The sequence below is a fragment of the Nycticebus coucang genome, chromosome Y (assembly GCF_027406575.1).
Source record: "Nycticebus coucang isolate mNycCou1 chromosome Y, mNycCou1.pri, whole genome shotgun sequence".
NCBI lineage: Eukaryota > Metazoa > Chordata > Mammalia > Primates > Lorisidae > Nycticebus > Nycticebus coucang.
In genome coordinates this window covers 35,588,317-35,610,721 of record NC_069805.1, presented here as the reverse complement: position 1 = coordinate 35,610,721, position 22,405 = coordinate 35,588,317, and the positions used below count along the sequence as shown (strand labels likewise).

Genomic DNA, 22,405 nt, shown 5'->3' with positions numbered 1-22,405 from the left:
AAAAGTTGTGTTCCTGGTTTAACAAAATCTATTGATGAAATGCCTCATGGAGAAGAAGCTCTGTAATTTATAGCATCCATTCATTTATTTATTCTAACAACAATTAACTCCTACCAGGTGTGATATAATGCTTTTTCCCCCTAGAGGCAATAAAGATTCCAGATGAATGACAAAGGATTCCTGTTCTCAAAATGCTTATAATATGGTAAAGGAGACAGAATTTTATATATATGTGTATAATTATATATGTATGTATATGTGTGTGTATATATGTTATATACATATGTATGTATATGTTATGTACCTATGTATATGTATATGTGTATATATATGTAGGTATTTTTTTATAATAAGCCATGACAAAAGTGATACAGAATTTCAGACAATATTTCATAAAACCATAGATTTAGCTATAGGTAGTCCTAATAATGGTTAGTCTATGTATCTTTCCATTTGTTCAAATATTATATCAAATATTACTGACATCTTCTATGTTTAAGTTACTATGCCAGATGTTCTGAAAGATACAAAAATGAATCAGAATGAAGCCCTATCCTTGACAGTCTAGAAACAAATAGAAAGTATGCTCATAAACTGAATAATTCTAGTGAAAAAATGAACATTGTAGTTGTTGTAAAATGACATGAACAGAGGCATGCGTTAGTTTTATGGTAACTGAGATGGGAGTGATTGCTTCCATCTGGAAAGGTTTTTAATTATATTCATAGAGAGAATGACATTTTAGGATGACTAGGATTTTGATGCAGTGATAGGAGAAAAAAGCTTTATGTAAAAATAAGTATTAGTAAACATTGAAAATTATGTCCTTAATTTAGGTTTACTTTACAGATATGTACCAATCTCTCGCCTTCCCCTCATTGCACTGTGTGCTAGTTACTGCTCTTGAAAACATTTTAGTAGAGCTTCTCTGATGTCTGGAGTGAATATTCCCCAGTATAGACTACTTTGTTTATCTTTTGCTAGATGCCTGGGAACAGTGTCAGTGAGCGATAGCTTCAAAACAAAGTTGAGCAACAGCACTGTAGAACAGTAAGTAGTCTAATTTTGCTAGAAAGTTTGTGTGGGACTGGTTTATGAAGAACCTTGATTGAGAGAAGAGATGATTGAATTCTCTAAGAAATATAGAGCTTTTTGTAGCTAATATGAAATCTCCTCATGTTAGGAGTGACTCAGTTTTCAGGGACATGTTTGGGAAATTAAGGTGTATTTTTTTCTATTTTTAATAAGAAACACATATAGAACTTGTTAAATTATCTGAGAGGCATGTTCTAAAATTTTATGCAGATTGACAAAAGCAATAAGGCCTGAGCTCTTATTGATAAAGAAAAGGGCAAAATGGCTAAGTTTATCATAATTTTGGTTTAATGCATTTAGTAAATCACAAAGTATCTTTTCACTGACAAAATATTTTTATTGTCTTATATGTCTTTGACCTTCATGGTCATTTCTAAAAAAGTTCTAGGCCATAGAGAATAAGCAGGGCAATTCATGCAAGGAGAATTGAAAATATCCGGTCCCAAGAACACAGGTATGTCACCTGTAAAGCAAACCTGAAAGCAGTTTTCTGTGACTCCAGAATATTTTTTCAGGGTTACACCCCACTATTACAGAATAAATCCATCTCGTAAAGTCTTTGCAGTTTGAGAATTTTTTCTTGTATCCACTGCCACCATCCATGGGACGAACTCAGTCTCATTGTTAGGTGGATGAGATCCACTGTTTCCACTATGTTCAATATTGCTCAGAAAACTTAGTATCACTTTTGACATACACTCAAAAGCATTAAACATGTTTTAGGGAATATTTTTTCTCTAAAATTATGTGGTTATAAAGTCAGTATATTAAAAAATTGTTTTTCATTTTACATTGCATTAATATGTACTTTTTACCAAAGGAAACAGCTGGCAAAGTTTCTTCTTTTTAAATTGCATATGTATGGAGTATAATGGGATGCTTTGATAAATGTATATATTGAGGAATAATTAAATCAAGGTAATTAACATATCCACCATTAACTTACCATTTTTTTGTGATGAGAACATTTAAAAATCTATTCTCTTAGCAAGTTTCAAGTATATGATATACTATTTTTAAGTATAGTTAGCACACTGTATGATAGATCTCCAGAACTTAATTCCTCTTATTTAATTGAAATTTTGTACACTTTGATCAAAATTTTCTCACACCCTTCCATCCCCAGATGCTAGAAACCACAATTTCACTCTCTACTCCTTCTATGAATTTGACTTTTTATGCTTCAGACTATACTATAAATCTATAGGGATCAAAACAGCATGGTACTGACACAAAAAATAGAGAGGTAGATGTATGGAAAAGTATTGAGAACCAAAATATGAACCCAGACACTTATTGTCATTTGATCTTTGATAAGCCTATCAAAAATATAATTTGGGGGAAAGATTTCCTATTTAACAAACGGTGCTGGGTAAATTGGCTGGCGACTTGTAGAACACTGAAACTGGACCCACACCTTTCACCTCTAACAAAAACTGACTCTCACTGGATAAAAGACTTAAACTTAAGACATGAAACTATAAAGATTCTCGGAGTGAGTGCAGGGGAAACACTTCAAGAAATTGGCCTGGGAGAATACTTTATGAAGAAAACCCCTGGGGCAACTGAAGCAACACCAAAAAATACACCACTGGGATCTGATCAAACTAAAAAAGCTTCTGCACTGCCAAGAACATGGTAACTAAAGCAAACAGACAGCCCTCAGAATGGGAAAAGATATTTTCAGGTTACGTTTCTGACAAAGATTTAATAACCAGAATCCCCAGAGAATTCAAACTTATTAATACGAAAAGAACAAATGATCCCATTTCATTGTGGACAAGAGACTTAAATAGAAGCTTCTCTGAAGAAGACAGGCACATGGTCTACAGACACATGAAAAAATGCTACTCATCTTTAATCATCAGAGAAAAGCAAATCAAAACAACTTTGAGACATCATCTAAGTCCAGTAAGAGTAGCCCACATAACAAAATCCCAAAATTACAGATATTGGTGTGGATTTGGAGAAAAGGGAATACTTCTTCACTGCTGGTGGAATGAAACCTAATATGTTCCTTTCAGAAGAAGTTTGGAGAACACTCAAGGATCTAAAAGTAGACCTGCCATTTGATCCCACAATTCCTCTATTAGGATATATTCCTCTATATATCCAAAAGACCAAAAATCACTTTGCAACAAAGATATTTGCACCAAATTATTCATTGCAGCTCAATTCATAATTGCCAAGTCATGGAAGAGGCCCAAGTACACATTAACCCATGAATGGATTAATAAATTGTGGTATATGTATACCATGGAATACTATGCAGCCTTAAAAAAGGATGGAGACTTTACCTCTTTTATGTTTACGTGTATGAAGCTGGAACATATCTTTCTTAGTAAAGTATCTCAAGAATAGAAGAAAAGGTATCCAATGTACTCAGTACCTTTATTAAACCAATTTATAATTAGTCACACTTCCTTATGAAAGATAAAACAACTATAGCCCTGGATGAAAGAGGGAAGAGGAAAAAGATGGGAGGAGATGGGAGAGGTTTGATAGAGGGTGGGTAAATGGGGGGAACACACCTATGAAGTGTATCGCAAGGGAACAAGTCAAATCTATCAAGTATAGAACACAAATGTCTTAACACGATAATTAAGTAAATGAGGTGAAAGCTATATTAGTTTGATGTAAGCATTCCAAATTATATAAAAAATGAACACATTGTACCCCAGAAATGCATAAATGTTTTCATGATGTATGTGTATATGTCTTAATAAAAAGAAAAATAAAGAAAGAAAAGAATTTCACTTTTTAAAAATTTTATTTCTAATGACAGAAAACTTTACGAAGGCTTTGAATAAACGGTTAACTTGTTCAAACCACTCATTCAGCCATAACCTCAAAAGCAAAAAAGGTGTAGTATAAAAAGCCTCATTAAAATAATCTGTTTGCTTTTTTAATATTGTTTACTTCCCATGTGAATAATGAACATAAGCATTAATTAAATAATGCAATGCATACAATACTCATCCACTGTAGTATAACTTTAACAACAAAACAAACTTATATATGGAAGTAAAATGATGTGATTTACCAAAAAGATGAAAATAGTTTCAATCAGAAAACTATTCATGAATTATTGAGTATTCTTCCTTGCAAAATGAATATAGAATGATTTTATCTTTGTAGAGTGAGTACTGAGCCTTATTCAGACCCCCGCTCAAGAATCTCATGAAAAATGGAGAGGCAAACAAGAGAGCTACCAAGTTTAGCCTAATGAAGGCATTTAAAATCTCTGTTTATATTTTAATTTTTATAATGGTAGTCCTCTTGCAAAGTGAGCATGGTTATCATTGGTGCAGCTTATTAGTATAGCCATATGTATTGCATCATCATATGGCCTCATCAAACATTTAATAATTAGGAAAACAGGTTACAGTCCAAAATCTAGAGAGTAGTGGATAGAGATGGAAATAAAGAAAGAAACAAAAGAAATTAAATTCTAGTGTTTTATTAATGTAAGCTTTGGAAAGAAAAAAAAGGAGATCAAGTGATCAATATTACTATAAATGAAGCCAGGTTCTCTAGTTATAATTTTCTCAAGATTTGGCCATTAACCATAATAAATTCTATATCTTATATAATTTTTAATAACCATAAAAATCCATGAAATTGATAGAATGCTTTATAAATGGATAATAGTTTACTGCCCCTCAATAAACCTCACCTTAGGCTCTCTCAGAAAACTATTTTAATTATAAAGCTTGCCTCTCTGTGGTTTATCTTTTTGGTCAGTGTAATGCATCTGTTTTGGAGCTTACATTTTTCTAAGATAAAATAAACTTTAATCCCAGAGTGTATTTCTTAATTTATGGACTATATGTACTTAGTCTTCCTTAAAAATTCCCTACTAAATTGAACTGCTCTGGGAAGCAGCATATCATATTAGGTAGGAACAGAGGCTTTCAAGTCAGACCACCTAGGCTAGGAATCCCAGGTTCACATATTTGCAGCTGTAATCTTGGTTGTCTCATTTGCAATATGAGGGTTAAAAGAGTACCTATCTCCTCGAGCTACTTGTGAGAAAATTGGAGTAATGTGCCTAGCACCTAGAAAACACAATAAATCGTAATTATATTTATTATTGCAGTTATTACTACATGAAGCAATGGAGTGTGGTGGGTAAGAGCAGAGGCAGATGAGAGAAGGGGAAAGAGAACCTGGGAAAAAGCCTAATGACCTTTAAAAGGCTTAAGCTAAGAGGTGTCCTATTGTTTCTGCTCAGATGCCAGTGGTGGGACTAAGTAATTGGTCACATTTTGATGCAAAAGGAGATAGTGAAGAAATGGAATCTCCAGCTGGTTTGCTGCTTGCAGTGACAGCTCTAGACCCCTGAAGAGAGAGCACAGCACACATTTTGGTGGAGAACTATCCGTCTCTGCAACAAGAGCAAAACTAGCTGTCTCAACCCTATTTTTTTTTTTTTTAAACAAACAATCACATAAACAAAGCTTTATGGGAGAGGTACTTGTACAAATCAAGGACACAGAGAATGAACTCAGAAAGAAATGAGGCTGGAAATGACAGGAAACAGTTCCTGGGATGTGTTTCCAGGACGGTGTCCACTCTGGCTGCTACTGTGCAGGGAGCCTCAGCAGACAGGTGCGCTGCTCAGCTGGAAAGGGAGCTGCAAAGGGACTGTGTAGGAAAAGCTTAAAACAATTTGTAGGCTGGGCGGCGCCTGTGGCTCAGTGAGTAGAGCGCCAGCCCCATATGCCAAGGGTGGCGGGTTCAAACCCGGCCCCGGCCAAACTGCAACAAAAAGAAAAAATAGCCGGGCGTTGTGGCGGGTGCCTGTAGTCCCAGCTACTCGGGAGGCTGAGGCAAGAGAATCGCGTAAGCTCAAGAGTTAGAGGTTGCTGTGAGCCGTGAGATGCCACGGCACTCTACCCAAGGGTGGTACAGTGAGACTCTGTCTCTACAAAAAAAAAGAAAACAATTTGTAGGAGGGAGGGAGCAGAAGGAGTGACAGAATTTATCTTCCACATTTTTTCCGATTTCTTCACCAACCAGAGTCTTCACTTGCCTGCTTCTTAAGGGCCCTGGCCTCACCCTCACCCAATGAGGGGCATCTGAGGTGGGTTCAGTGAACAACAGGAGAGACTCTGAGGAGGCACCTGAGACATCAGAAATATACCCAAGATAGTCACCTTGAGGAAATAAATTAGCCTTTTTGTGTAATGTAAATGTAAAACTGTATCAGCTTATAACAAAAATAGACTGAGTAGAAGCTATTATATTTATTATAACAAGATTTTAATTCAGAAATAAATGCTCATTTCTTGAAAAAGAGAGAATACTTTCTCTTCAAAAATAAACAAAAACACCCAACATTCTAGTACCCCAAATCACTAGCAAAGTTTTATTTTTCTGAAAATCTGGTTTGATTTGGGCATGTAATATACTGAGAAATTTCATTGAAGAAGCAGTTCCAGTTATTATTGACATCATTTATATTCATATACATAAAACTCACATCTTATAATCAAAGTATCATCTTCTATGGTGACAGGGGCCATACTTTAGACATTAATAAAATCAGGTATCCATTCAGCACTCTTTACTAAATCATTTGGCCCAAATGAGAATTTATGAGTGAGTTTTATCCTCCTCCATGAACAATTTTCCAGAATCAAAACCAGTTATGTGATAAAACTTAATCCCTCTAATCAGATTTTATATTTCACGTGTAAGAATGATAAGGACCATTTGAGTCTATATTCTGGAATAGCAATTAATCCAAAATAAAAAGATGGCAGCTAATAACCTGTTGCATAAACTCTGAGCTTTGTCCATTATTTTAAGCCACATCTAATAATAAGGGTGGAGGATGAATGACCAGAGGATTGTTGCCTACATACATGCCCAGTCTTCATCGTGGAAACTACCACCAAGCAAAATCTGACCTTTGATATTTTATTAGTACACATTAAAAGAAAATGGACCCCAAATATCCCATGAAAAATGGAAAACTTAATCTGAATCAGAGACAAAAAATATTAGAGAGAAAATAATCAGTTATTATTGGGAAATGATGAAGATGGACTAAGAGAATAATAAACATCAGAAGTGGATAAGACCCAGGATCAATTTTTAATAACTTCATATCACTCCAACAAAGAGGCTTTTATATTGTCCAAAAAGCAGTCACTCTTACATAATTCTATTTCAGTATTTTAAAAATCAGTCATTTCTATTTTAAGTTTACCCCCAGAAGAAATATATGTGCATTCTTCAATTTTTAAATTCATATTTAGTCAGTTTTTTAAAAGTTTATTTTTATAATGATGTACAATATGATCCATTGGCATCATGCAGTTTATTAACAGACTTTTTTCTTATGTTTTATAGCTGTAGAATCAGAAATACGTTTTCTATTAAAGGAGTGTTTAATTTCAGGCTTCTTGAATAAAATCTTGATCATCTTCCAAATAAATTCTACAACTTTTCTGAACTACTTATTCCAGTGCTTAACACTGAAATGCTGAAAATTTTCCCTTCTAATAATTCCTAGGCCTTTCTGCTGTAGCTTTGTGAATATGAACTACTGATCAGTACAATTTTTACACAGTCCTCTCTCTACTTGTCTCAATTTTCTCCTCTGAGGTTAAATGTATTTGTTGGTTTTAATCTTACTCAAATAAATTTACATTTATCTTTGATACTTATGAATCCACACCAAATCTTTATTTGCTTCAGTTCTTGCCTACAATCAGTATAAATGGAAACATTGTGCTTTAACTTCCTATGCATTTCCCACTTTGTAAATCTCATTCTGAGATGTATTATTTGTTTTTGTTAACATATTGGACTAACCCAGATATTTTTCATTATAATTCTCCATGCAGTTCATCAATTGTTTCAATAGTATCTGTTGAACACTTACTGTGGGCCACTTGGCTAGATTTTGAAAAAATAAATGTAAGACAAACCCAGTTATCTGACTGCATAGCTGGAGGGAAGAGTCAGCCCCCCAAATGGTTACAATGTGTGAATAACAGAGGGTTGCAAACGAGTATGTTTTGAAGTAGGAGAAAGGGAAAGGAGTGACTTGCCCAACAATAAGGAGAACCTGTGGAGACCTTCTTGGAGTTGCATTGTGAAAATGAGCAGGCAAGCAGGCTGGGTTGAAGAGGGAGATAAATGTATTCTGGGTGAAAAGAATGAATGCATGTTCACATCCCAAAAGTATATAATTGTGGAAATGTATTGTATTTGGTTGCTGCCATGGCTATAGCTAATGTGGACTAATGAGGAGAATAATTGGAAAAGGAATGAAAACAAGAAGGATGGGGAGGAGAGGATACAAAGCAGCCTGTATGTACCTCACTGATAGATTTGAACATTATCCTGTCAATAATATGCTTTCCAGGAAAATAATGTGAGGTTTGTAATTTAGGGGGGAAAAAAAGTCAAAAAAGTGAAGAATGAACTGAAAAGATTTTTATTGGTCACAAAGGCAAGAGCTAGAATAATTTAGGTGGGAGAAAATAAAAACTCAATTGAGGTTATGATCATGAGATGGAGAAGATGAAGCTAATTCTGGAATTGGGGCTGCTGTGCCTTTTGATTTTGGATGGCAAGAGAAAGGGGGAAGGGTTAAAAAATTTTCAGGTGAAATTATTAGTGATTATTTTTGAAGACAAGCCATAAAGAAAAGGGGCCAAGTCTGTGAACACAATGATTCCACTGAAGAGTCTGTGCTATCCTCTAGTGACAAAAGGCCTGAGAGAGGGACGGAGGGAGGGGGGTGGGGCCTTGGTGTGTGCCACACATTCTGGGGGCAAGACATGATTGCAAGAGGGACTTTACCTAACAAATTCAATCAGTGTAATCTGGCTTATTGTATCCTCAATGAATCCCCAACAATAAAAAAGAAAGAAAAAACAGTTCTGGCATGTGGAATAAGCTGTGGGCCAGAGTAACCCCCCGAGGAGTCAGCAAATGACAGGTGATGGTACAGGACTGGGAACATGACTGACACCCCCTGGAAGCAGTGAGCTGGGAGAGATAACAAGGGCCTAGAAGAATATGCCAGGGCTTACCAACAATTAGGAAGTGGGGAAAGGAAGAGAAGTCAGTGAAAGAAAAGAGAAGGAAGAGTATAAAAAGAGAAAGAATTTGGTCTCAAACTCATCAGCTCAGGTGATTCACCCGCCTCAGCCTCCCTGAGTGCTAGGATTACAGGCATGAGCCACCATGCCCTGCCCAAAGAGACATAAAAAGTGAAAGAATTTGGAAAGAAAATATGGTATTTTTACAGCTCAGGAACAAGAGGGTTTTAAGGAAAAAGGTCAACAGAAGCTAACGATACAGAGTTCAGAATACAGAGTTCAGGTAAGATGCTGATGGGAAAGAAGGGCACCAGATTGTTTTTTTGTTTGTTTGTTTGTTTTGTCAGATCTGAAAATGTCTTTTTTTTTTTTTAGAAAATGGATTCCAGGAAGGTTAAAAAGCAATACCAGAGAGTATAGATGCAGAATTCGATGTAGTCATTCAAAGCATTCAAGTAAGAATATGGCAATATAAACATCCAAAAAGCATCCCTTAGATGTTCAAAACAAAATGTTTAAGTCATTCCTAACTAATTTAAGCTTTATAGCATTTCCTAGACAGGAGAAAGTAAAACAGTTAACATTTGAAAAGTCCTGAAAGCTTTTTCCTTGGTTAATTAGACCGTTTGCCTTTGATCAAATTCCTTCTTTTTTAACATGAATAAAAAGTATTACAAAGGTCCACGGTTAAAACAGACAACATGTTGCAAATTAATTCTAGTATAATGTATTCCAACAAAGCTTAGAAAATAAAGATGTTGAGGTGGCTTTGGACTAAGTTTAATAGTCATCTCCTCTGCTGACAACTTCTTTGCATGTTGGACGCAACAGTATGGTATGTTCAAACTGTGCTGTACATGATCCTTTAATGTCACATAATGGTGGATATGGATCTACAATGCCCGAGTCACACAGATTCTTCAGAGCCATTAAATATTTACTTTCTCCTAAGCAATCAAGCCATCTGCGGCAGAAGGCAAGGGTGCCGAAGCCTTATCGGCACATGTCCAACATCAAAAATTTTCACGTAATGTGAACGTTCCATGTCATCATGAACAACACCTTTTCCTGTACTACCAAAGGGTTCAATTGCATACACTTCTCCTTCTTCCATTCTTGTTGCCTCTCCTTTCACCATGGGCACTGTTTTCCCAGCATGTATTCTATACTGCCCAATTGAATGTCCATTCAGATTACGGATTGGTTTCACTTGTTATGTCTTCCCATCTATTTCAACTTCATAGGATTCCATAACTTCTTAGATGGCCTCCCCAACGTCTATGATGTTCACATAGACGAACATCAATTCCAGCACACTTTATTGCAGTATTACTAGCATCCTTTACAGTTTTTAATAATGTATCATATTTGGGATTAAAAGTGACAGTAAAAGCACAGTCAATAATCCTACCACTTATGCATGTTCCAAAATCTATCTTACAGATGTCATTATACTGTAATACTGTTGTGTCACCAGCATTGGGAGTATAATGGGCAGCACAATTATTGAGAGAACACCCAGTAGGAAATGCCAGGCCTGCATTTAATCCATTCTCTTTTATCAATTTGCATAAACAGTCTTCTAACTTTTCACAGATTTCTATCATTGTCATCCCAGGCTGGATCCAGCTCTTAACATATTTTCTAACTTGTCGATGTGCTTCTGCAGCTTCTCGAAAATCATTCCAAATCTCTTCACTGGCCTGATCTAAGGCTTTCTTTTCTTCACTTGTAGTTCTCCAAGCAGCTGTTTGCCCATCTTGTGTGGGTGGATATTCTCACTCTTGTCCTTTGGGAAATACACCATTGGGATACAGGTCACATATTGGAACTGAGGAAGGGTCTGTTTGAACTTTTGATCTCTTCTTCTTCCTTCCTTCCTTCCTTCCTTCCTTTTCTTCTTCTTCCTCTTCTTCCTCTTCTTCCTCTTCTTCCTCTTCTTCCTCTTCTTCCTCTTCTTCCTCTTCTTCCTCTTCTTCCTCTTCTTCCTCTTCTTCCTCTTCTTCTTCTTCTTCTTCTTCTTCTTCTTCTTCTTCTTCTTCTTCTTCTTCTTCTTCTTCTTCTTCTTCTTCTTCTTCTTCTTCTTCTTCTTCTTCTTCTTCTTCTTCTTCTTCTTCTTCTTTCCAGTTGCTCCATCTCCATCTTCATTATCATCATCTCTTTCTTTTTTTCTTCCAATGCTTGTTTTTCCAATTTCTTGCTACCTCATCCACTGAGGCTCCTGATTCTTTATCAGGTTCTTGTTGCCCTACTGCAGCAGCCCCTTTACTCTTCTTCTTCTTCCATCTTTTTTTCTTGGCTGTTTCTTCAGCCATAGAGGCAGCTTCCTCCTCCCTGTCATCTGCATCCAAGTCACCATTCATGTGGCTCCCAAGGCCGCTTCCTCCTCCACACCCGCCATGTTGCCTGAGAGAGTGTGAGGGAATGAGAGCAGCACCAGATTGTGTTGATCTGAATGGTCAAGACCTTTTAGAAAAGTCAGATGTCAGTGGTTAGGAGAGAATGGAACATGATCAGACAGAATGTGAATGCAAAACAAGGAAGAATCTGGCAATAATGAAAGGGAAATAGGTAAGACCAAGAAAAAGTCAGGTTGTGGAGCTGATGCTTGCTTTTCCTTTTTTTTTTTTTTTTGTACAAAGAATTGAGTTGAGCATAGTTACAAGCTAAATGATATAATCCATTTGAGAGTAGGAGAAAGGGACAGCTCAGAAAATAAGACACAAGATTGGATAAAATTAGGAACTAGAGAGGTATAAGCTTTGAGCTCCCTTTGGGGCAAGACAGGGCATGCCTTGTGGGTCATTTATGGACCATGTGGCACTGATGGGCCAGGTAATGTTGATACTGGTAGCAGCAACTTGTCATATCCAGGCAAGCAAGTTCATTAGGTAAGAGTCATAGATCCAGGCCTGGAATTTGGAAGCCAGAGGGAAAGTGAGAAATGTTGACACTTATAGAGAAAAAGTAAAATATGTGAATACTTGTTCTTGGACCTAAAAAAGGCATTGATTTTTAGGTAAATAAACTAGTAGGAGGAAGATAGAGGTATGGTGGGGAGGCCATGTATTCTGTTGTGATCAAGGACTTGGAACTTGGAGTCAGATAAAAGTGAGTTCATATCTCAGGTGGGGCACATCCTGAGTGTGTGATCTTACATAAGACACCTGGTCACTACCTGTTTGAGATTGTTCATGTGTAAGTTGAAGGCAATAGTAATATTTTTATCAGATTATTTTAAGGGATAAATGAGATATCAATATAAAGTGTTCATAGAGCAAGATAGGAAGCTGTCATTAAAGTTTATATATTTTTTTATTTTAATTATACAAACTAAATATGAAAAGTGTGAAAATTTGCGAATTTTCCAGCACAAAAACTCCATGATGTCTGTGAAGTAGGAGTAAATCACTGGATGGGGCAGACTAATGAGGCCCAAAGCTTTGGAAAAGAGGTGTCATGAGGAAGAAGAGAAAGGGACCAGAAACACATCAAAAGTTTACCCAGCAAAGTCAAAGACCCAGCCGAAGGAGGTCTTGTTAGTCCAGTATTCAGTGGCATGAGAAAGATCACAGAGGGACAAGCAGATGACAAGGGTATCAGTGGAGGGAGTTGCTGACTGTTGAATCAGGGACCACTGCTGGTCACAAAAGAAGTGCACTCAAGAGGGGCTTGAGAGGCTGGGAGACTGCACAAAAGTGGACGATTTCAATAACTTCAGAATCACACATGACAACAGAGTGGCAGTGAGGAAAGCTCTGGAAGTGGGATTTTGGAGTGAGAAGCAGCACGAAGACTTCTGAAGTGGAGAGGAGGTGAAGGGATGAGATCAGGAGGAATGGAAGAGACAGGGCGATGTGGAGAAGGTGCTCAGGTGGATGATACCATGAGATTATTGAGAGAGTTCCGAGGGCAAGAAACCTGAGCCAGCTGCCATGTGATTTAGTCCATGATGCTGACAAGAACATTTTCGAGACTGACATCACTAGAGTATGGTAAGACTGTGGAAAGCTTAGAATGCTTTTTACCCACAGGTTTCCTCTGTATCCTATGGAGTCTATAGGTAATATTACAGATACTGAGGCTAATATGGGATCCATAAAGAAGAGCCAATATTTTCCTTTAACCTGGAGGCCCAGTGCCCAGCAAAGTGACTCCCACATTGATACACAGCAGGTGTACAATAATTGCTCAGTGAATGATCCGTGACATCCCACATTCTATCTAAATATGAGTCCATTAAACCGTTTGTCACTTCTAAATCGCAAACCAAAGACTTCATACCCATTGGGAAAAAAATACAAATCTTAATTTTTGTAAAATTGGAATTTTAAGATACCCAAGTCTCCCTTCCAAATCACAAATGATAGTTGCATTTTGGTATTTTTCCTTCATTCATTAATTCAGCAAATACTCATTGAACAACAACTATGGGCCAGGCAATCTTCCACACATCGTGAAAAACAGTGGAGGGAAAGGCAAACAAGGCCCGAGCTCAGGGAGCTTAATTTAAATGGAGGGGGGGTAGGACACAGATGGTCAGCATATAAAAATATATATGTTAATTTCTGTCGGGAGGAGGGCTGCAGCGAAATTAAAATAAGTAATGAGCCAGAGAGTAACCAGGAGCGCTGAAGCACAACTCTTTATACAAGACAATCAGAAAACACCTCTAACAAGGTGACATTTAACTGGGACCTAATGGATAAGAGGGAACTGGCCATGTGAAGATCAGGAAATATTCTAGGCAAAAAGGTAGGGCAAAGGACCTACTGCGAGATCAAGTTTAACAGAAAAGGACAAAAGCAAGATCACTATGCCTGTCCTAGAGTCTGTGTGCAAGCCATAACTTTCCCCAAATTCAGACATGTTTAAGCATGAGTCTGAGCACAGCGTATAGGCAAATTTCAAGCCCTGCGTAGTGGTGAAGAATAAGCTCTGAGCGACACTGCCGGCATCTAAATCCTGGCCCCTCAATTTCTAGCTCTGTTATCTTGAGGAAATTTAACGAATCATTTGACACACTTTCTTACCTGAAATATGGTAATAATAAGAATACCTACTTTATAAAGCTGCTGTAAGATTTAAATGTATTATTAATAATAGTTGTAAAGAACTTAAGGAAGGGTTTGACCCATAAAAAGTGCTTGTTATATAAAATATATTATATATATAATACTACATATAAGACTGTATTATATAGAAAAGATAATCCCTTTGTTATTATTAGTGATTATTTTTGTTGGTTCTGAGTATCACCTAATTTAATTAACTCTATAGGAAGGATGTCGTTTTTAATTTTCCTGCATCACAAATCACCTAACAATGAACACCATAATCATACTTTGAGATTTTCCACAATAGTAATCGCCTGGCTGGCAAAGTGTGGGTAAATCATTAAACACTTTCATGGATCAAAATATGAGGTATTTAAAGGTGATGGCAAATCTTGAGGAATTTCTTATGAAGTCACTATTAAATAAAAAGGGAAAGGCAGGTATATTATAACTTTTATCCTGTCAACTGAATTTATCCTGCAGGAAACTTATGCTTGGCTTGTACAATGTTTTGAACAAAAATTATACAGTTGTCCCCCCCAAAAGCCCTCACAACTTATTTTTTAAAATTCCAGAGATGTGGCTTCAGACAAATAGTATTTCTATTAAGCTCATAGAATTAGACAAAATAGTTATGAGGCAACATATGTGACAGATAATATCTTTCAATATTTTTACCATTATATTATTATTTTATGTATTATGCTCATGTTCATGTTGAAAACATTGCCCAAAAAACTATTATAGGCTATGTATATTAAAACTGATAAAGTAATGGTTTTTCTTTAATAAATTTTAGTTACTAAAAATGTTTAATAATTGGAGTTATGAAAATTTAAAATTATATGTGTGACTCACTTGTATCAAATGAAAATAAGAAGCAGCAAATATAAATGATATTCCTATAAATTTATTATTATGAATTATCAAAATAAAAACAAATTTTAACTAACATCTACACTGTAACTGGGTAATGATAAAGAAACTATACATTATAATCTATTTAGTATATATTACATTTATTAAATAAAATTATACATATACTTACACGTATAATCTTAATATCTAAATTGTGAATTTCCAGAAGGCATAGTTGGTACAATAAATACAGTATTTACTGAGTTTGTTAATATAGGAAACACAAACCTAAAAGGAGTCTTTGAGATTAATTAATCTGCCTGCTCACTTCTCAGATGATGTATGTAACAAGGCTCTAAATAACGTTTCTAAAGTCACAAAACTAAAAATTAACAATTTTTCGCATTATAGTATGATTTATTAATTTTTCTTTTCCTTTAAAGTCTAATAATTTGTGACTTACAATGGTTTTATGTTATCAATTGAATAGCAATATTCCACATTATTGAGTAGCAGATTTTAAACTTTTTTTAATAATTACTAAAAACACTATTTCAAAATGTCAACATTTTAAATATTAATTTTTTCTATTATCTATAATGAGTGATATAATTTAAAAAATAGACTTCTAATTTTATATGGTAAAAATTATAAAGTCTCAAGCAGCGCCTGTGGCTCAAAGGAGTAGGGCGCCGGCCCCATATACCAGAGGTGGTGGGTTCAAACCCAGCCCTGGCCACAAAAACGGCAAAAAAAAAAAAAAAAAAAATTATAAAGTCTCAAATGAAAAATTCCTTCAAATTAGGTTTCCAGGAGATTGGAGCAAGGCTTTATATTATAACTATGTATAGCTACTAACTCAATAAAACCTATTTTCTTTGAAATGTATCTACAATGTTATATGCTTTTTAATCTTATTTCATTTTGGTTTACAGAAAACTGGGCACAAAGCAGAAAGTGGATTTGTATGGGGCACATATAGAATGGGCCAAGGAAAAATCAAGCAGAAAGAATGTCTTTCAGGTAAGAATGCTACATATATTCAGTTTATTCCTATTTCCTCTAAATCAGAGCTTTCTTGAGTAATCAAAGTAAGATTACCTTCTTGTGATGTGTTCATGTGCAAGAACTAGTTTTCTGAAGGTTATTACGAAAAATTGACTTGTTGAATCTTGTGTTTGGTTTGTTGTTTTCCCCTGATGATTAGTTGCTATCTGAACACAAAATATCTGTCATGCATGAATTAGTTTTACACACAGATCATTGAATTTTGTGCTGTCTTTTATGGTTTGGGGTTTAATTGTGTTGGAGTTTGAAAATGCTTAACAAATACTTTTAATATAGAATTTTAAGATACACAGAAACTAAGAGTCACTAATGATAAGCTACTGTTGTTCATAGACACTCCTGCCTTTTAGTCATGCTCCGGCTGCGAGGAGGCCCCGGCTCGCGGAGGGCGGGGGGGGCGGCGGCGGGAGCCGCGGTTCACGCACAGCGGGGCAGCGGGAGCAGCCCGGCACGCACGGCGCCGGCGGCGCCGGGAGCGGGAGCGGAGCCGGCCACGCACGGCGGCTATGGCGGCGGTGGATGGACCAGAGCTGATTCTATGCGGCGCTTGGAGGGGTTGTGTCTGCGGCGGCGGCGCGGGGCCCTGCCGGAGAGCGGAGCGGGGACAAGATGAAGTACCAGAAATACCTGACGGTGCTGCAGACGGCCATTGGCGTCACCCCCTCCAACCGCGGCAGCCTCCTGCCGCTCAAGAGGAAGCTGTGGTGAGGGAGGGCACCGCCGCGGGAGGCGCGCGGGCGGGTCGCGGGGGCCGCGGGGTGGGGGGGCGCCGGCCGGGGTCGCGGGGGCTCCGGGGCGGGGCGGGACAGGGGCACGCCGGCCGGGGTCGCTGGGGCTACAGGGTGGGGGCCAGGACGGGGTCGTAGCCGGGGCGGGAGCCGCTGGGGGGCGTGGGCCGGACCTGGACCTGGCCCGATCGTGCAGGCGGGAGGCCGTGGCCTGGCCCGACGGCGTGCGGCGCAGCAGCCATTTCCGAGCCCCTCGGCTGGGCGCCGTCGCGTGTGGATCCCGAGGCAGGTGACACCGAGAGCGGCCGGAGGCTCTGGGCGGCCGCACCCGGACACCGGCCTCCGCACAGTTGTCCTTTAAGCTTCATTCCAGCGAGCTCTGGTTCAGAATTTCCAGCCAGGCGGCCTTGCAGACAGCGAACAGTTTATCATCGCTGGATGCGCTTTCTATTATTTCTAGAAAGTCATTTGCTGCTGCTGATGTTGAGTACGTAAGTCAAGATTGGGCTGTTCCAAGGGCAAAGGGAGTAAGTTGCAAGATTACAATTGCATTGTCAGAGACTGTGTTTTATTTGCACGCGTTTTGGTTCCTGCTACCTGGAAGCTGTTAATGAGGTAATGGGAAGAGAACATCCTTAAAGAAAAACGCTGGAAGTTATTAGTGTACATTGCTGATTATCTATAGGCGTATATATTGCATGCCATTAGCATTTATATATGCCATCTGGAATCCCAGTGGCCACCCAGGCATTCCACTGGCTTGATTTAGGCTTAAGACTCTTTCAAAAAAATAAGTAAAGGAAAGCTGACTTCAGAAAAAAAGGTGTCAGTAATACAGGATAGTAGGTGATGATTTTAATTTTAAAATCAGTAGTCAGTGTGTAGCTCATGAAGGTTTTATTGAATTTAATTGAACGTGGGCTAGTGTAAAACTAGGGTTGTAGAGCAAAGAGGTGCATTTCTTTTCTTTTTTCTTTCTTTTTTTTGAGACAGAGTCTCACTTTCTTGCCCCCAGTAGAGTGCTGTGGCATCGTAAGTTCACAGCAACCTCAAACTCTTCGGCTCAAGTGTTGTTCTTGACTCAGCCTCCAGAATAGCTGGGACTGCAGGTATCTGGCACAGCACCTGGCTGGTTTTTAGAGATGGGGTCTCTCACTTGCTCAGGCTCATCTCAAACTCTTGAGCTCCCAAGCAGTCCACCCACCTCAGCCTCCTAGAGTGCTGGGATTATAGGCATGAGCTACTGCACCTGGCCTGCCACATGCTTCTTATCATTTGACCTCTTAGCTTCATTTCAGAGACCTGGTCAAAACTTTAAAATTGCCTAAATGACTTTGTGGGAGCTCAGTGGGTAGCATTAGAAAAAACATAGATCATAGCCTGGTTAAATTCTTAAGACAAGGTACTCTTGCAGAGTCTGTGTGCAGGGTGAGTCCAGAGCTGATACCCCCCTGGTGTGTACCAGTACAACTCTCCTGGTGACCAAAAGTTTTTATGATGATCCTGGTAAGGAGGGGTGGGTTCATTCTTCTAGTTATATTTGTGATCTTTTTTTCTGTTTTATTTTGTCTTTGGATTTGGTATTACGTTGAATTAACTCTAACAAATTCTTTGCTGTCAGACATTTATAAAATTTGGTGGATACAAATTCCTACTGTCTTTCTCACTTGAGGCAGGAGGATCATGTGAGCCCAAGAGTTCAAGACCAGCCTGGGAGCTTTTAAATTTGGAAAAAAGAGAAAATAGCAGTGCATTTTTAAGTCAGGTGAGAGAAAAACTTATGAAAAATACAAGATAGATTTATTTATCAAAAAAATTATGTTTGCAGTAACTTCCTAAAATTTGGTTACACCTACCAGCACTTCGAAATAAAGTGAGAGAGAAGAAATAAGGAGAAAAGTTGACTCATATATTGTTATGACTGTATTTTTCCTTCTCCTGTACCCTCTTTTGAATAAAGTTCATTGTTTTCAGGGAAGCTTTTGCCCTGCAGGGGCACCCAGGTAGGCATTCGTATACACTGTTGATGAAGGTACAGATTTGTACAGCCTTTTTGAAAGGCAGTAATATTTAGAAAGCGCCTCCCTCTGACCCTGCATTTCTACTTCTAGGAATCTTTCCTAAGTAAATATTACATTTGTGCCCAAAGATGTCAAGGATGTTTGTTGCTTTGTGGTCTTATAGCAAACATTTGAAAATGAACTAAATGTCCCTCAGTGGGGGAAAGGTTAAGTAACTTGTGTTACATCTACAGTATATTATGGAGTACTATTTAGCCATTAAACAGAGTGAGATAGTTCTGTAGGGGTTATTATGCAAAGAGCTTCAAAGTCTATTATTAAGTGAAAAAAATAAGGTGTAGAAAACATGAACAGTGTGGTCACCTTACTACAGAAATTTAAAAGGAAATAAATACAGGCATAGGTAAGAATAGGCATCTGTCTGGGAGGTTGTGCAGGACGACCTGTCAGTAGTGGTTGATTTTGCAAAAGGGAGGGAGGTTTGAGATGAGGGAGAAGGTGGCAACTTTAACTTTCCATTTCTGTATCTTTCTATACTCTTCAAATGTTTTAACTTGTGGAAGTTTTACTTTTATTCTAAACTGTAGCCACACCTAAACTAGTCTGTTTTATGGTATTTATTCTGTCTTATTAATGTAGAAATCATTTATTTTGTTACCAGTCCATTTTGTGTGTCTTTTTAAGCCATTAGAGACCTCTGTTATACCTTTCAGACAACATTTTATTTCTTTTTTATTTTTTTTATTGTTGGGGATTCATTGAGGATACAAGAAACCAGGTTGCACTGATTGCATTTGTTAGGTAAAGTCCCTCTTACAATCCTGTCTTGCCCCCAAGAGGTGTGGCACACACCAAGACCCCACCCCCTCCCTCCTTCCCTCTTTCTGCTCTTCCTTTCCCCACCACTCCCCCCTTCTCTCTCTCCTCTGCCCTTCCCCCACACCCACCATGTCATTAATTGTCATTAATTGTCCTCATATCAAAATTGAGTACATAGGATTCATACTTCTCTATTCTTGTGATGCTTTGCTAAGAATAATGTGTTCCACTTCCATCCAGGTTACTATAAAGGATGTAAAGTCTCCATCTTTTTAAATGGCTGCATAGTATTCCATGGTGTATATATACCAGAGCTTGTTAATCCATTCCTGGGTTGGGGGAATTTAGGCTGTTTCTACATTTTGGTGATTGTAAATTGAGCTGCAATAAACAGTCTAGTGCAAGTGTCTTTATGATAAAAGGATTTTTTTCCTTCTGGGTAGATGCCCAGTAATGGGATTGCAGGATCAAATGGGAGGTCTAGGTTGAGTGCTTTGAGGTTTCTCCATACGTCCTTCCAAAAAGGTTGTATTAGTTTGCAGTCCCACCAGCAGTGTAAAAGTGTTCCCTTCTCTCCACATCCACGCCAGCATCAGCAGTTTTGAGATTTTGTGATGTGGACCATTCTTGCTGGGGTTAGATGATATCTCAGGGTGGTTTTTATTTGCATTTCTCTAATATATAGGGATGATGAACAGTTTTTCATATGTTAGCCATTCGTCTGTCTTCTTTAGAGAAGGTTCTATGTTTGTCTCTTGCCCATTGATACATGGTATTGTTGGCTTTTTTCATGTGGATTAATTTGAGTTCTCTATAGATCCTAGTTATCAAGCTTTTGTCTGATTCAAAATATGCAAATATCCTTTCCTATTGTGTAGTTTGTCTATTTGCTTTGCTTGTTGTCTCCTTAGGTGTACAGAAGCTTTTCAGTTTAATGAAGTCCCATTGTTCATTTTTGTTGTTGCAGTTGCCACAGAAGTCTTCTTCATGAAGTCTTTCCCCAGGCCCGTATCTTCCAGTGTTTTTCTTATGCTTTCTTTGAGGATTTTTATCATTTCATGCCTTAAATTTAAGTCTTTTATCCATCTTGAATCAATTTTTGTGAATAGAGAAAGGTACGGATCCAGTTTCAGTTTTTTACATGTGGATATCCAGTTCTCCCAGCATCATTTATTGAATAGGGAGTCTTTCCCCCAAGGTATGTTCTTATTTGGGTTATCTAAGATTAGGTAGTTATAAGATGTTAGTTTCATTTCCTGATTTTCTATTTGATTCCAAATGTCTATGTCTCTATTTTTGTGCCAGTACCATGCTGTCTTGACCACTATGGCTTTGTAGTACCGCCTAAAATTTGGTATGGTGATGCCCCTGGCTTTGTTTTTATTACTAAGAACTGCCTTAGCTATATGGGAATTTTTCTGGTTCCATACAAAACACAGAATCCTGTTTTCCAAGTCTTGAAAGTATGATGTTGGTACTTTAATAGGGATGGTGTTGAATCGGTAGATTGCTTTGGGAAGTATAGACATTTTAACCATGTTGATTCTTCCCAGCCATGAGCATGGTATGTTCTTCCATTCGTTAATATCCTCTGCTATTTCCTTTCTTAGGGTTTCATAATTTTCTTTATAGAGGTCCTTCACCTCCTTTATTAGGTATATTCCTAGGTATTTCATTTTTCTTTGAACAGACAACATTTTAAATATAAAAAATTAGGTAAGTCACCAAAGTTGATCAATATTTGAACATAGATTGACAAAGAGGAAACATAAAATAAGGAAACTGACTTTCATAAACCACAGAAATTACTGTTATTACTTTAGAAACTTTATCATTTTTTTTTTTTTTGCTGTTTTTTTTGGCCAGGGTCGGGTTTGAACCCGCCACCTCCGGCATATGGGACCAGCGCCCTACTCCTTTGAGCCACAGGCACCGCCCCAACTTTATTATTTCTAAGACAGTAGCTGTTATCCTGCAGGTACTCAGGGCATCCTCTTGCTAGCTAGTTTACTCTAAGGCTGCCGCCAGACTGACTTAGAAATGAGCACAGGCTGGTCTTGAGTGTGTGTCTGCGCTCATGTGCATGTATCCCAGTGTGTGCTCTACAAATGACTAATAGCTTATTTGTTGTTTCTTCTTACCTGTGTTTTCTTGATTTCATAATTATTCTGAATTGTTTTGTTTTGTTTCATTTTCTTTTTTTGGAGACAGGGTCTCATTCATTTGCCCTGGGGTTGAGTGTCATGGTATCACAGCTCTCAGCAACCTCATACTTCAGGGCTCAAGCCATCCCTCTGCCTCAGCCTCCTGAGTAGCTGGGACTACGGATGCCCACCACAACTTCTGGCTAGTCTTTGTATTTTCAGTAAAGACAGTCTCACTCTTGCTCAGGCTGATCTTGAACTTCTGAGCTCAAGCAATCCACCCACCTCGGCCTCCCAGAGTGCTGGAATTATAGGCATGAACCACCATACCCAGCCTAGTGTTGACTGTTACCTTCAAATTTGTAAGAGTTATTTTCGTGCTTAACAAAAGCAAGCTGAACAGTATCAGGGATGTACACCATAATTAAGCTGACTAGTGCCGGGTGCCAGGCTCCAGACTGAGTGCTGGGAAAGTAACCGCCCGGGGGAAGCAGACGCCCCTAAGTTACTTGGAAACTTCAGCCTCCTCTTAATTGCTGCTTTGATGGTTGC

At 38.0% G+C, this 22,405-nt stretch overlaps 1 pseudogene; it reads right to left on the bottom strand.

The window, feature by feature from the left end:
* Positions 1–9,891: 9,891 nt before the first annotated feature.
* Positions 9,892–11,559, bottom strand: LOC128579124 (methionine aminopeptidase 2-like; annotated as a pseudogene).
* Between the last annotated feature and the right edge of the window lie 10,846 nt (positions 11,560–22,405).